The sequence below is a fragment of the Peromyscus californicus genome, unplaced genomic scaffold (assembly GCF_007827085.1).
Source record: "Peromyscus californicus insignis strain IS unplaced genomic scaffold, ASM782708v3 Scaffold_3__1_contigs__length_106647218, whole genome shotgun sequence".
NCBI classification, from domain to species: Eukaryota; Metazoa; Chordata; class Mammalia; order Rodentia; family Cricetidae; genus Peromyscus; species Peromyscus californicus.
In genome coordinates, this window is record NW_026294551.1 from 5268487 (window position 1) to 5282127 (window position 13641).

Sequence of the window (13641 nt, forward strand, 5' to 3'; positions counted from 1 at the left end):
CATGAGCAGCTGGGGCAGGGGTAGGAATGAGCAAGGGAACCGGAGCACACTGGGACCAGCTGGGGTTGGAGGCACAGGCCTGCAATCCCAGCTACTCCTGGAGGATATGGCAGGCCAGTCACAAGTCCAAGGCCCAGCAGTCTAGGCTACAGAGGGATGAGCTGAAGGCCAACCTCTGCAACATATCAAGATTGTCTTAAAGAGTAAAACTGAGGGCTGGGGGCACAGTGGTATACACATGCTCAATGGTAGAGTACCTGCCTAGCATGCCCAAGGCCCTAGGTTCAACCCTTAGCACAGCACACACACACACACACACACACACACACACACACACACACACACACACATGCGCACACATGCGCACGCACACACACACCGACTGCAGCAGGACCAAGATGGAGGCAGCAGGCTTCTAGATATGGTGACTGGACAAGGGCTTTATGTGGCTGTGGCATTGACTGTCTTTACCTATCACAGTGTGTTCTACTCCCGTCATCCCTCAGGCAAAGACCGCAGGTCCTCTCGGTGGGCATTTTCATCTGTATAAGAAGAAAGGCGGCCGGGCGGTGGTGGCGCACGCCTTTAATCCCAGCACTCGGGAGGCAGAGCCAGGTGGATCTCTGTGAGTTCGAGGCCAGCCTGGACTACCAAGTGAGTTCCAGGAAAGGCGCAAAGCTACACAGAGAAACCCTGTCTCCAAAAAACCAAAAAAAAAAAAAAAAAAAAAAAAAAAAAAAAAAAAGAAGAAAGGCTCCTCACATAAGCTACTTCATGAGTGGTAAGCTTTCCCACCCCCTCCAAAGAAGAAAGCATGCACACATTTTAGCTCCATTTTTCCAGGAAGCTAAAGCCTCCCACTTCGGAGCCTGTTGGGTCTTAGGAGACTGCTCAGCACCCCAAAACCCTTCTCGTCTGCACCCAGAGTGCTGGCCTTCCCTCTGCGAGGGGCTCTTCCTGCCCTCCCCACTTACTCTCCGACCTTGGGTTTTGCTAAAGGTCACCTCTTTGGCATTTCCTGGTGTCCTCATCCAGGACTGAAAACCTCAATCCCATCCTCCCTTGCTTTCCCTTCCCACACTTTCTCTCATATATTTCCTATCTTCCCCCAGGGATCGGAAGTTCCCAGAGGGTGTCTGTAGCCTAATGAGGCCAGCACTTAGTGTCTAATTAAACTTCATTGGGATCCATCAGAAAGCTCAATTCAATGTGTTTAGACATCAGGAAGGTGTTAACCAGGCTCAGAGGACCACACTTCTGGAATCCTGACTCTACTTCCCCATTTACCTGCCCTTTTCTTTTTTTTCTTTTTTGGTTTTTTCGAGACAGGGTTTCTCTGTGTAGTTTTGGGGCCTGTCCTGGATCTCACTCTGTAGACCAGGCTGGCCTCGAACTCACAGATATCGGGCTGGCAATCAGTAATCTAAACCACGCTGGCTCCATCTCTTACTCTTCATCGTCAAGTACAGGAAGTTCTTGCTTCGGACATTTCTAAACCAAGGGTTCTCAGCCTTCCTAATGCTTGCAACCCTTTAATACAGTTCCTCATGTTGTGGTGACCCCCAATTGTAAAATTACTTTTTGTTGCTACTTCATAACTAATTGTGCCACTGTTACGAATGGTAACGCATTTTGGAGATAAGAGGTTTTCCAAGGGGGTCGCAACCCACTGGCTGAGAACCACTGTTAAACCCTTCGTGCTCGGGGAAATCACATATCGGCACGTGTGCCAAGAGAATGCTGAAGAGTGTCTCTGTGTGGAGAGACACATTAGAACATGCCCTTGTCCCCAACTGCACAAGCCCAGACGGCGCAGCTGTTCCGGGACATAAGCATTTCCCAGGAACCAAGCAAAACTGGGACCAACTGACGGATTCCTAAGCAAGAGCCCCGCCCTGCAGCTGCATTTCCCACATAGCTTTCTGCTGAAAAAAGTCTTGGCTTTAGAAACAAAACGAACCCTAGGCTTTGTAGTACCGGCCGTTGCCAAGAGCGCCTGAAGGATTGCACCTCCTAGTGGACAAGAAGAGAAGCTACAAGTCCTACTTCACCAACAGCTCTAGCGTCCAAGGATTTCCTTTTGCCCGTGTCACGGGTATTTCCCTAAGTGCTGCCCACCTTGCTTTTGAGACACATCCCCTCACTGGCCTGGAACTCACCAAGTAGGTTACACCAGGGGCCAGTGAACCCCAGGGATCTGCCTGCCTCTGTCAGATGCCACCACGTCCAGCTTTTTACTTGGGTTCTGGGGATAAAACAGGTCCTCGGGTTCACGAAGCACTTTTCCAGCCCGGCTACCTCCCCAGCACTGGGGCCTTCTTGACCAGATTTCCTGGGCCGGCCCTAATCCTTATGGAATCCAGAGATGGTCACAGAGGCTCAGGCCTGTCCAGGACATGCCAAGACACCATCTTAAGCATGCCTGTGTCGTCAGCGGCTAGGCACAAAGGCTAGGCAAGCACAAGGTTGGGGGATCTATGGAAGAAATAAATGGGAGCAGAGGTTGGCTGGGAACTCTTCCAGTCACATGAAATATTCTGGTTTCCGTGGAATCTTTATTCCCCTGAGCCCCAAAGGCAGCTAGCAAGCTAGTCACAGGAGCCTACTGCCACACAGTCAACAATGACATCAGCAGAGGCCACCTCAGGGCACATTTTTAGCCAGAATAGGACCAGATGTAAGTGCTACCCAGGAGGGTTTGGCACCTCAGCTCAGGCCTCATGATCTTCTCTCCGTTAGTCCTTTCCCTGGCCCTGGGCCAACTTCTGCCTAAGAAGTCCCTGAGCACACAGCATGGCAGTGGCACTTGTACCACAGCATCAAGGCTGAGGCATGACCACAAATTCAAGGCCAGCCTGGACTACACAGTGAGTTCCCATCTTAAAAAACCCACCAGAATAGTTCACGGAGGCTTGTGCCTGTAATCCCAGCAGTGGAGTGTGGCAGGATGCTGAGGAGTCGAGGCTGGACTAGGTACCAAGTCATTCAGAACTGGGTGTGAGGTCCTGTCTCTCTGCAGCACCCTTCCTTGGCTGACTGGAAGGACCATGGGGGTCTTGAGTAGCTCCACCCACAGCATTCTGCAGGCTTCAGTCAGACACATGGTCAGAGGGGCTCAAGAGCTGACATTGAGTAAACTGTCAAGCCAGGACAGAACAAGAGGCCCCAGTTGCCCAGACAGGTTCTGGGGGCAGACTGGAGCCACCATGAAGACACCACATTCTGTGGGCAGAAAAAACACCCCACACCAGGATGAGTCAGGGACATGCCACCAAAACAGTCTACTCCAGAAAGATCAGTACAAACTATTTTTTCCAGTGAACATTGCATCTTAACACATTAATTTAGGCAGCAAACAGTCTTTTTCTAGAGACAGCACGTGGACAATGGTGCCGCTTTCGTGAGGCCCAAATGTGAACGTGGGGGCGATGCCAGGAGTCTGCAGCTACCCCAGCTGTCTGTAGCATGGGGCTCCTTCCATGGGGTGGCCCCACTTTACCCTAAGGAGCAGTCACCATCACAATCTCTGTATCAAGGCCCTCCAGGCACAAACGAAGTGACATGCCCAAGTCCACAGGGCTGGCTGGTGCAGAGCTGCGACCTGAAGCCCCAGTGGAAAACCCAGAGTTTCTGCCTCCACACTGAGTCCGTCCTCGGCCACCTAAAGGGCTGCTGGACACCAGAAACTTCCACGGTGCCCCCACCACTGCTTTAAGTCCTTATTATTACTGGTTGTTGCAAACCACTCAAGACCTTACATCTGGGTAGGCCCTCAGAGTTAGCTGGATAACTTTGGGATGTTAGGACCACAAAGAGGCCCAATGAGTCATATTCAATGACATAATGTAAGCCAAGGGGCCACAGCAAGCCAGCCTTCCAGACCGTGCAAACAACCCAGGTACAAGATGGGAGACAAGGCACACTGTGCTCTTGTAAACAACCACACACTCATTGAGAGCAGTGTGCCCCATCTGTGACAAGGTTCCTAAGTGTGCAACTGGGCAGAAGCGGGACACTGGTGGTTCTGACCCTGCTGAGGACGCTGGGTCAGACGGACCAGGATCCAGGACAAAGGTAGCACCAAAGATGACCCCAGACAGCCATGACCCCCGAGGCTCTCAGGAGAGGGAGAGCTCATTCCCACAGAAAATACAGTGCCCTTCTACGTACCTGCAAGGCCAGCCAGCCAGAAAGGGGCCCGTGAGGGTTTAAGAGGCATACCAGCTGGGACTGGAGAGATGTGTCATCAGCTAAGCCCATTGGCTACTCTTGCAGGGGACCTAGGTTCGATTCCCAATACCCATAGGGTGCCTCAGACCCATCTGTAACTCCAGTTCTAGGGGATTCAATGGCTTCCAAAGACACAGACCTACATTCAGGCAAAACAGCCATACACACATAAAATTAAGAGGTACACCAGCAAGTGGGTTTCAGTAATCCCAGGGCACACAGGTGAGCAGATCCCTGAATAGCCACTGTCTGTCTGGTAACTCCTATGGAGATCGAGAGGAGTGCCCAGAAGGCCATGGGATCCCAGGGACTTGGACATCTCCCAATCAAGACAATCTCCTACAACTTAGTTTCCCTGAGAACCCTGTGCCCCAGAGCCTACATTCCCTGTAGAACTCTTTGGATAGGTGTGTGCTTTGTGCTCAAACCAGCTGGGTGGGAAGAGGGCCACTCAACCCATGTTGGCCATGCAAGCCCACACCTGCACAGGCACGGAAACCACCAAGAGTGTGAAGCTGGGTGTGGTGGCACATGCTTTCACCCCAGTACCTGGGAGGCAGAGGCAGGTGGATCTCCAAGGACCAGCCCAGCCAGGCTACACAGTGAGACACTGTCAGACAAGCAATCAAAACAGTGTGGTCAAACTCCATTTATTTACAGCCACCACACAAAGCAGTCTAAGCTGGTAGACATCCAAAAAGCATGTCAGAGTCAAACCCAAGAGGTCCAGGTGCACGCAGCAGGGCCAGGTTCTCATTCAGGGCACACATAGCAACCTTCCAGTCAGATGACCTGAAAAAGGGAAGCAGGTGCCATCAGTCTTCACCCTACTTCAAATCTCCATTTAGTTAAAACCACCAGCCCACGAAACACTCCCCGAGCCCAGGTGGGTGTACAAGGTGGCAAGTCTCTGCTTCGACTCGCCTGTCCTTCTAACTGTACAGAAACTGCTGGCACCCAGGGATGGCCACCCATCCAGGTCAGTGACTTCCTCACCTTTTGCTCTTTTGGTTTAACTGTGGGCTTTCCTTGGAAACTTGTTGGTCAACAGCCACAAGCCAGGTCTCTGGCGACCAAGGCAGCTGAGCCCCGGTTGAAATCCATTCCTGTTTGACTCCCCCCATGCTCCACCTGTACCACTTCACAGGACCACCACACTCCCGACAAGTCCCCACGTGTACAGTCTCTTTCCTGTTGTCTACTTGACAGATGCTAAGTCCCTTAACAACCAGGACCTCAGACATACTAAACACACATTCTACCACCGAGTCACACTCCAGCAAGGCCCACAAGCCCCTGAAAAGCATGTGGCATGCCTTAACTATGGCAGATTACTGTCAACACTCTTTTGACGTGTGCCAGACCCGGGACCTCCAACATGGTGACCACTGGCCCCATGCAGCTACGTAAAATATGAATTCTACTCCCTCAACCACACTGCAAAGACAGCCACATGAGGCCCCTGGTGCTCAGGGGAGTCCAGGTGAACTATCTATCATCAGTCTGGTTGTACAGCTAGCTGTCTTATACAGTGATATCTGAACTCACAAATATACGTATATCCTTTTGTTTAAACTCCACGAGGGGCACAGCATGTACCCAGTCGGTAGAGTACTTGCCTAGCATGCACAAAGCCTCGGGTTTGATCCCCAGCACCACATAAACCAGGTGTTGTAGAGGGTGCCTGTAATCCAGCAATCCAGAGGCAGAGGAAGGAGGATCAGAAGTTGAAAGGCCATCCTCAAATAGATGAGTTCAAGGGCAGCCTGGGCTAAATGAGACCCTATCTTAGAGGGGGGTGGTGCTATCGCTGCAGAGATGGCTCAGCAGTTAAGAGCACTTGCTGCTCTTACAGAGGACCTGGGTTCAGTTCCACACTGGGGCTCACATCTATCTGTAATTGCACTTCCAGGGCATCTGGTACACTCTTTTGGCCTCCGAGGGCACCAGGCAAACATTCACACACATAAAAACAAACAAACAAACAAACAAACAAAAACCCACCTATAATGAGGGGCTACAGTGATAGATCAAATATTTACTTTAGAAGGAAAAAAACATCAAATCCTTGCGGCGTTCCGAGCAGCGCTCCGTCTGACAGTGCCAGCAAGGGTCCTGTTTGCAGTATCATACATGATCACCAAACTGCTAAGATGTTCACACCTGTAACTGCAAATTCTAATCCCAGGGAACATGTTCCTCTGGGAATTTACTTTAGGTCAAGGTCGGGCTGTCTGGTACAAGGCTGCACCCACCTCGGGCAGGTTCAACCACACAGGAGCCTTTCCCCAGACCGTCCACCTTAGCACACTCTACCTCCGGGCTCGACATACCTGGTGGCCCCGGCTGAGGTCACTCCTCAGAGGAGAAAGGAGTTATTGCGTGATTTCGTCCAGTCGCTGGGGGCCGGAGAGTTCATTTTCTGAGTGGGAGAGAAAAAGAAAAAAAGAGTAATACAATTCGGTTTACGCCGCTGGCCTCGTGTGCGGCGGACACCGAACAAGCCCGTGCACGGCCGGCGGGGACGGCCCGGCACAGTGCACCCCTGCAGGCCGCCGCCCGTCCGCGGCTCCGCCCGTGGGCGTCCCGAGAGCGGTTGCTCGAGCCCCGGGAGAGTTTCTAAAGTCCTGGGAGCCTCCGGGCCGCGCTCCACAGAGTAAATTCCCCTCAATACGAAGCACGCGGGCTCATCTCCCCCGGCGGAAGCAGCTCCGCAAATGCACTTCCGGCCGGAAGTGAAGACTTACCATCGAGACTGCCGCTAGAGGGTCGCTCTGGCCTTTGGGTCATCCAAAGCGACCTTAAAGGGGCCGCGCTCCAGTCGGGGTCACAGCGGCTTGATCGCCCCGGGGCTGTCGGGCCTCGTCTAGAGGGGCACAAACGGGAGAGACGTCCTACCCGCGGACGCCAGGAGCTGGCCACTGTCCCTTTTCCTACCTGTGGGCGCCAGGAGCTGCACTGCCCCTTTACCTCTCTCTCAGCCCTGTGCAGGACATTGGGTCGATGGTACATTCCAAAAAGTTGAAGTTCTGAGGGGGTTAAGAGGCTTTCCCCAAGCCCTGCAAACCATCCCGGTATGGTAAAACAGGTTGAAACCTAGTCGGTCCTGCTGCAAACCTGTAACCCTCCATCACAATAGGAACCCATCAGTGGTATCAGTGGACCATCATGAAGTCAGCGCCCCCTTGATCCGATGGCTCCCCAAAAGCCGAACCTCTAAACTGGGACTGTATCTTAGCCTTCAACAGAGAGCTCCTGGGGGACATCACACTGTGCTTCAGCAAGGGTTTGAGTTTGTGCTGTGGCATCTCCGGGCTCAAACCCCCAACCTCCAAAGTAGGCATCCAAGCCCTGCGTACAGCACCAGGCTTCAGTTATCCCAAAGTATTCCCAGGGTTCCAACAGGAAATCCCACCAAGAAATAGATCAATTAATTATCCAAGGGCCAAGTCAGGGCTGTGTAGTCATTTTCCCTGAACTGAAACATCCCATCCTGGAGAGAAGATTGAGAAAGCGCTACAACGAGGGACCTTAAGAAAATAACTCAAGAAGTCCCTGAAATTACCAGATTCACACACAATCCCCCCCCCCCAGGCTCTATAAGGAGTAGGGTCTGCCGAATACACAGTCCGGCTACCCATTTCCGGCTTTCCGGAGCTGTCATCCATCCGGCTGGCCTGGGCTTCTAGTCGCAGTGCCTTCAGGCTGTCCAGGCTCCTGTAAGTAACCCCAGGAAACTCAAGGCTTCACTTGGTTGGACTTTGGTGGTATCGTTACTTGGGTCTGTCATTGATACCCCACTGGAGTGAGTAAACATGCTGTTCTATCTCCCTAGAAAAAGCTTCACACAACAGTTACTCCTCTAGCTGGGGGCAGTTTGTAGTGGCCCCTTCTGGCCAAGGCACTCTAACTGGAATTAAGTCCATCCACAGATGAGAGAGAAGGGGGAAGGGCAGATGGGGTGTGCACATTCTAGTTTACAGTAAAATGGCGAAAAATGACATCCACACATCTTCAATATGAAATGAAGGGTTCTGCATACTTCACTGTGATGGGAATCTAACCACTGAGCTACATACTCCTGCCCCAAGGCTTTGTATTTTTATCTATTTATTTGAGATGGGCCTTGTTGACATAAAAATACAACCCTTGCCTCAAAGGAAATAAGAGATAATTTATTCTGGAGTCAAATTTGAGTGACCAAATTCCAGGAAACACGGGCCTAGGTTACATCAGGCTCCAAGTTCCCACATGAAAGCAATTTCCTGGAGTTTTTATAGTAACAGAATAAAGAAAGTCTTAAAACAAGGCACTTTTTAAAATAAAATATCAGCCAGGCGGTGGTGGCGCACGTCTTTAATCCCAGCACTCGGGAGGCAGAGGCCGGCGGATCTCTGTGAGTTCGAGGCCAGCCTGGGCTACCAAGTGAGTTCCAGGAAAGGCGCAAAGCTACACAGAGAAACCCTGTCTCGAAAAACCAAAAAAAAAAAAAAAAAAATATCAGGGGAGGGCTGGAGCATTGGCTCAGCAGTTAAGGGCAGTGGCTGTTCTTCCAGAAGACCTGGGTTCAATTCGTGGCATCCACATGGTGCTCACAATCAACCATAAGTCCAGTCCCAGGGGATCCAGCACCCTCCTTTGGTCTCCATGAGCACCAGGCATGTACATGGTACACAGACATATGTGCAGGCAAAAACACTCATGTACATAAAAATTAAAAAATACAAATTTAAAATGCCTTGGTGGAGACATAAAAGAGGCCATCACAAGATGAGGAGTCTCTCTTAGAGGCCTCAGGTACTAGCCGATGACTTTCTTAGCTTTGGGGTTAGTGGAAGCTAGTGGTCTGCTAAGTTAATAGATTCTAAGAGGTTTTTTTGTTTTTTTCTATTAGCCATAAAACGTTAGAACTGACATGGGTGAGGAATGGCTAGTTAAGAGTCATAAACTAGCAGGGAATGGTGGTTCACACCTTTAGCCTCAGCACTCGGGAGGCAGAGGCAAGAGGATCTCTGTGAGTTCGAGACAAGCCTGGTCTACAGAGCAGCTCCAGGACAGCCAGAGCTGTTACACAGAGAAACTGTCTTGAAAAATCAACCAAACAAACAAACAAAAGAAGAAGAAGAAGAAGAAGAAGAAGAAGAAGAAGAAGAAGAAGAAGAAGAAGAAACTATCCCGAGATAAGGTCATTAGGCTCTTGACCTGAAGCATTACAACCTTTCCACACCTCTGTGGTGCCAGCCAGTCTCTGCAGGGACAGCTTCTTTCCAGGAATTCTCTTTCACAGCCTCATGTAGTCCAGGCTGGCCTGGAACTCCATATGTAGCTGAGGGTGACTTTGAACTCCTGATCCTCCTGCCTCTGCCTCCCCAGTGCTGGGATTTCAGACGTGTTGCATAGCCTTTGGCTGCCTTTTATTCTTGGTATGAGTCTATCCATCCGTCAGGCTCAAAGACACTTGGAAACTATTGTAAGAGAAAGTCGGTGAGGGTTCCAGGCCCCTCACCCCACCCCACTTCTCTGCCCTCACCGATTGTTTCAGTTTCCTCTGCTCCACACTACTTACCTTGTTTGGCTTTGCTGCCAGAACAACTTTGCTTGGTTTTACTCTAGTTATCAGCTTACTTGATAATTGAAAGTGTAATTAGAGCAAGTCCAACTGCACAAACAGGTTTGGGAACAGTGGCTTTGGTAGGCGGCATTGGGCTCTTTGTGATGGGAGTGGAAGTCGGTCACCACAGAGAGGAGCCTCCAATCTCCCGTGTCCCTTGGGCTGGAAACACACCAGTCAACAGCTCCCCTTGAGGGACGGTCTCCCCTCCCTGTGTTGCCCAGGCTGGCTGAGAACTGCTGGGCTGAAGCGATTCTCCTGCCTGAACCTCCCAAGTAACAGGCTGCAGGTGCTACAGGTGCCCTGTGACGGCGACATGTGGATCGGCTGAACTGTTTCTGCCACTTGGAGCCAGAGAGGGACAATTCCCAAAGTTAGCAGAGCCAGGCAGACAGAAGCAGACAGAAGCAGAGAAAGCCGCTGAACAAGAAGTGCATTCCATGGCCCCGAGTGCCCCCTGGTGGTGGCTCTGAGCAGTGCAGCCTAGAATGCCACACCGGAGCCCAGTCCTGGCCACTTCCCTTCTCCTTTCCGCTTTCAGCCTCATTAGAAAAAAACCCCAAAACCCAGCTCACCACACTTCACAGCATTGCATTAAATAGCCCACGGAGAGGTGTTTCAGAAAGAAAAGTTTGTGGGCTTCCGCAGCTTAGAAAGAGAGAGGGGAGAGTTTGAAGCTGCTGGGTTTGAAACTGGAGGAAGGAGCCCCAAACCAAGGAGCACCAAACCAAGGAGCACGAGCAGCAGAGAGGCTCAGAGAGGGCAGCTGGGCAGCCTGGCTGATCACAGCTAGCTACAAGGGAGTTGGCAAGCTGAGCCTTTTAACTGGGGGTCCTGTCCCGGTGAAGTCATGCTAGAGTCACCCCAAAAGGGGCGACAAGAGAGTGCCTCAAAATATCCTGGTGGGCTCAATGGGACCTCCCAAGAAAAGAGCCCTAAGCGCCAGGGTAGACCAAGCAAAGCACTCATGAGGGAAACTTTCATATGAACCGAGTGTCAGGATTCTCAGAGGGACAGAACAGAGAGACTGGATCTACCTGTATCAAAAAGGGGATCGACTGCTGTGGCTTACAGACTGTGGTCTAGCTAGTCCAACGATGGCCAAGAGTCTAACAGTTGTTCGGTCCACGGGGCTGGATGGCTCAGCTGGTCGTCAGTACACACTGGAATCCTGAAGAAGCAGGTTCTTTTTTTTTTTTTTTTAAAGGATTTATTATTTATTATGTATGCAGTATTCTGCCTGCAGATATGCCTGCAGGCCAGAAGTGGGTGCCAGATCTCATTACAGATGGTTGTGAGCCATCATGTGGTTGCTGGGAATTGAACTCAGAACCTCCGGAAGAGCAGCCAGTGCTCTTAACCGCTGAGCCATCTCTCCAGCCCCAAGAAGCAGGTTCTAATCCCGGCAAAGGAATGCCTCAGCAACACGATAGACGAACTTGCCAGTGAGAGTGAGGGAAAGCAGGCAAAAAGCAAAAGCTTCCTTCGGCCGTCATTTTATGTGGGCTGCCACCAGTAGGCGTGGCCCAGGTTTAGGGTGGGTCTTCTCACCTCAAATGGTCCAATCAGAAAAACCCCTCACAGGTGCGGCCAGCTGCTTGGGTTTAGTTGATTTCATATGCAGTCAAGTTGGCAATAAGAAAGAGGTGTCCTGTCCAGGTGTGCCCTTGCAGCGGTAGGGCAGCAGGGTTTACAAAGGAGTCTGAAGGATTTAGGTTGGTGGTGTGGCTCCTGCACAAGACTGTGGCGTCATTCCTGAGCACTGTGGACATGAGCTCCTGTTTCAGAAGGGGAAAGGCTGTTGCAGGTGTCGGGGTCTCTACTGCAGATGTAGGGTGCACAGGAGAGGCTGCAGAAGCCCTGCAGCTGCAGAGCACTGTCTCCAGGAGGGCAGATGGTCTTTCGTGTGTTTCTTTGGAATGTCACTGCTGGGATGAGGACATCGGCACCTGTGCTGAGGGCCCTGCAGAGGGCATGGCTCAGGGCCACGTAGGCTCGGTCACTGGTCTTGAATCCTCACTGCTTGACTGTGTAGGGGTTTGCACCACTGGGACTGGGGCTCCTTTCAGATTATATTGTATTATATTATATTATGTTGTGTTGTGTTGTGTTATATTATATTATATAGTAATTTACTTCTTGTACTGGGATGGAACCTGGGGCCTTTTACATTTGAAGCATGCACTTTTGTGCTGAGCTGCATCCCTGGACCTTCTGCCCGTCTTTAAAACAATTTTAAAGTAGGTAGCTGAGACGGCTCTGCAGGTAAAGGTGCTTGCCGCCAACACTAATGGCTGGAGTTCGATCCCCAGAGACCCACATGATGGAAAGAGAGAAACTGCTCCCTTGAGTCAATCCTCTGACCTTCATGTGCACGCCACGGCATGAGTGCACACACATCCTCTCTCTTTAAGTGATAACACATTCTCACATTTAAGTGAGAAAACACATCTTGTTTTTTGAGACAGAGTTTCTACTCAACCTGGAGCTGACTGGTTCATCTGGACTGGCCAGAGAGTCCCAGACATCCTCCTGTCTCCACCACAGCGGTATTGGAATTACAAGCTGTGGTGGTTAAAATAAGAATGGCCCCCATAGGCTCATATATTTGAATGTTTGGTTCCCAGTTGGTGAAACTGTTTAGGAGGAATATGAGGTATGGCTTTGTTGGAGGAAGTGTGGCCTTTTGGAGGAGGTGCGGTCTGTTGGAGGGGGTGTGGCCTATCGGAGGGGTGTGGCCTGTTGGAGGAGGTGCGGTCTGTTGGAGGGGTGTGGCCTATCGGAGGGGTGTGGCCTGTTGGAGGAGGTGCGGCCTTTTGAGGAGGTGTGGCCTGTTGGAGGAGGTGTGGCCTGTTGGAGCAGATGTGGTCTTTTGAGGAGGTGTGGTCTGTTGGAGGAGGTGTGGCCTGTTGGAAGAGGTGTGGCCTGTTGGAAGAGGTGTGTCACTGGGGTGGGCTTTGAGGTTTCAAAAGTCCGCACCAGGTCCAGTCTCTCTCTCTTTGCCTCTATCTTGCAGATCAGATGGAAGCTCTCAGCTACTGCTCTCGTGCCTGCCTGCCTGCCTGCTGCCACCATGCTCTGCCGTGATGATCATGGACTCACCCTCTGAAACTGTAAGCATGCCCCAGTGAAATGCTTTACAAGTTGCCTTGATCGTCCTGTCTCTTCACAGTGAAGAAGAGTAGCCCAGACACAGGCACATACCAGCATGCCCCATCTTTTACATGGGTGCCAGGGACTTGAACTCAGGTCCTCATGCTTGCCTCTGGGCTCCACATGCATGTGTACATGACTGCATAAATACCCACACGTGTGTACACACACAGGTGCAAATGCCTTCTGCTGGGCATGGTGGCATACACCTATAATCCCAGGTACTTGGAAGGCTGGGGCTGGAGGATTGCAAGTTTAAGGACAGCCTTGCAACTTAGTGAGACCTTGTTTCGAATGAGTAAAGAGAGTCTGAAAGTGTAGCTTAGTATAGACTATTCACCTAGTATGTTCAAAGTCCTAGGGTCAACTCCTGGTGCCCAAAAGATGCCATCTCCTGGGATGTCCCTGTGGAAGGAGGGGACTCTTGAAGGGGAGATGTCTGGGCCCATTCCCATTGTTATGTCTTGAATGTGAAATGTCCCACACAGATTCCTGTTTTAAATGTTTGGTCTCCAATGGGCTGTACAATTTCAGGAGGTTCTAGGAATTTGGGGAGGTGGGGCTTTATGGGAAGAAGTAGGCTACAGGGGGTAGTTCTTTATCCCAGCCACTTCCCATCATCCTCTGCTTCCTGCTGGCTATGACGT

General features: G+C 51.2%; 1 long non-coding RNA gene and 1 other non-coding gene across 2 annotated transcripts; both read right to left on the reverse strand.

Annotated features, from left to right (window-relative positions):
* Nucleotides 1-4864: 4864 nt before the first annotated feature.
* On the reverse strand, nucleotides 4865-7879 carry LOC128121625 (uncharacterized). The gene is made up of 2 exons (XR_008222220.1): nucleotides 6564-7879; nucleotides 4865-5022 (listed from the first exon to the last, which is right to left on the reverse strand). It is a non-coding gene; the product is annotated as an uncharacterized LOC128121625 (long non-coding RNA).
* On the reverse strand, nucleotides 6344-6527 carry LOC128123563 (small Cajal body-specific RNA 16). Its single transcript, XR_008222738.1, has one exon. It is a non-coding gene; the product is annotated as a small Cajal body-specific RNA 16 (non-coding RNA).
* Nucleotides 7880-13641: the final 5762 nt, after the last annotated feature.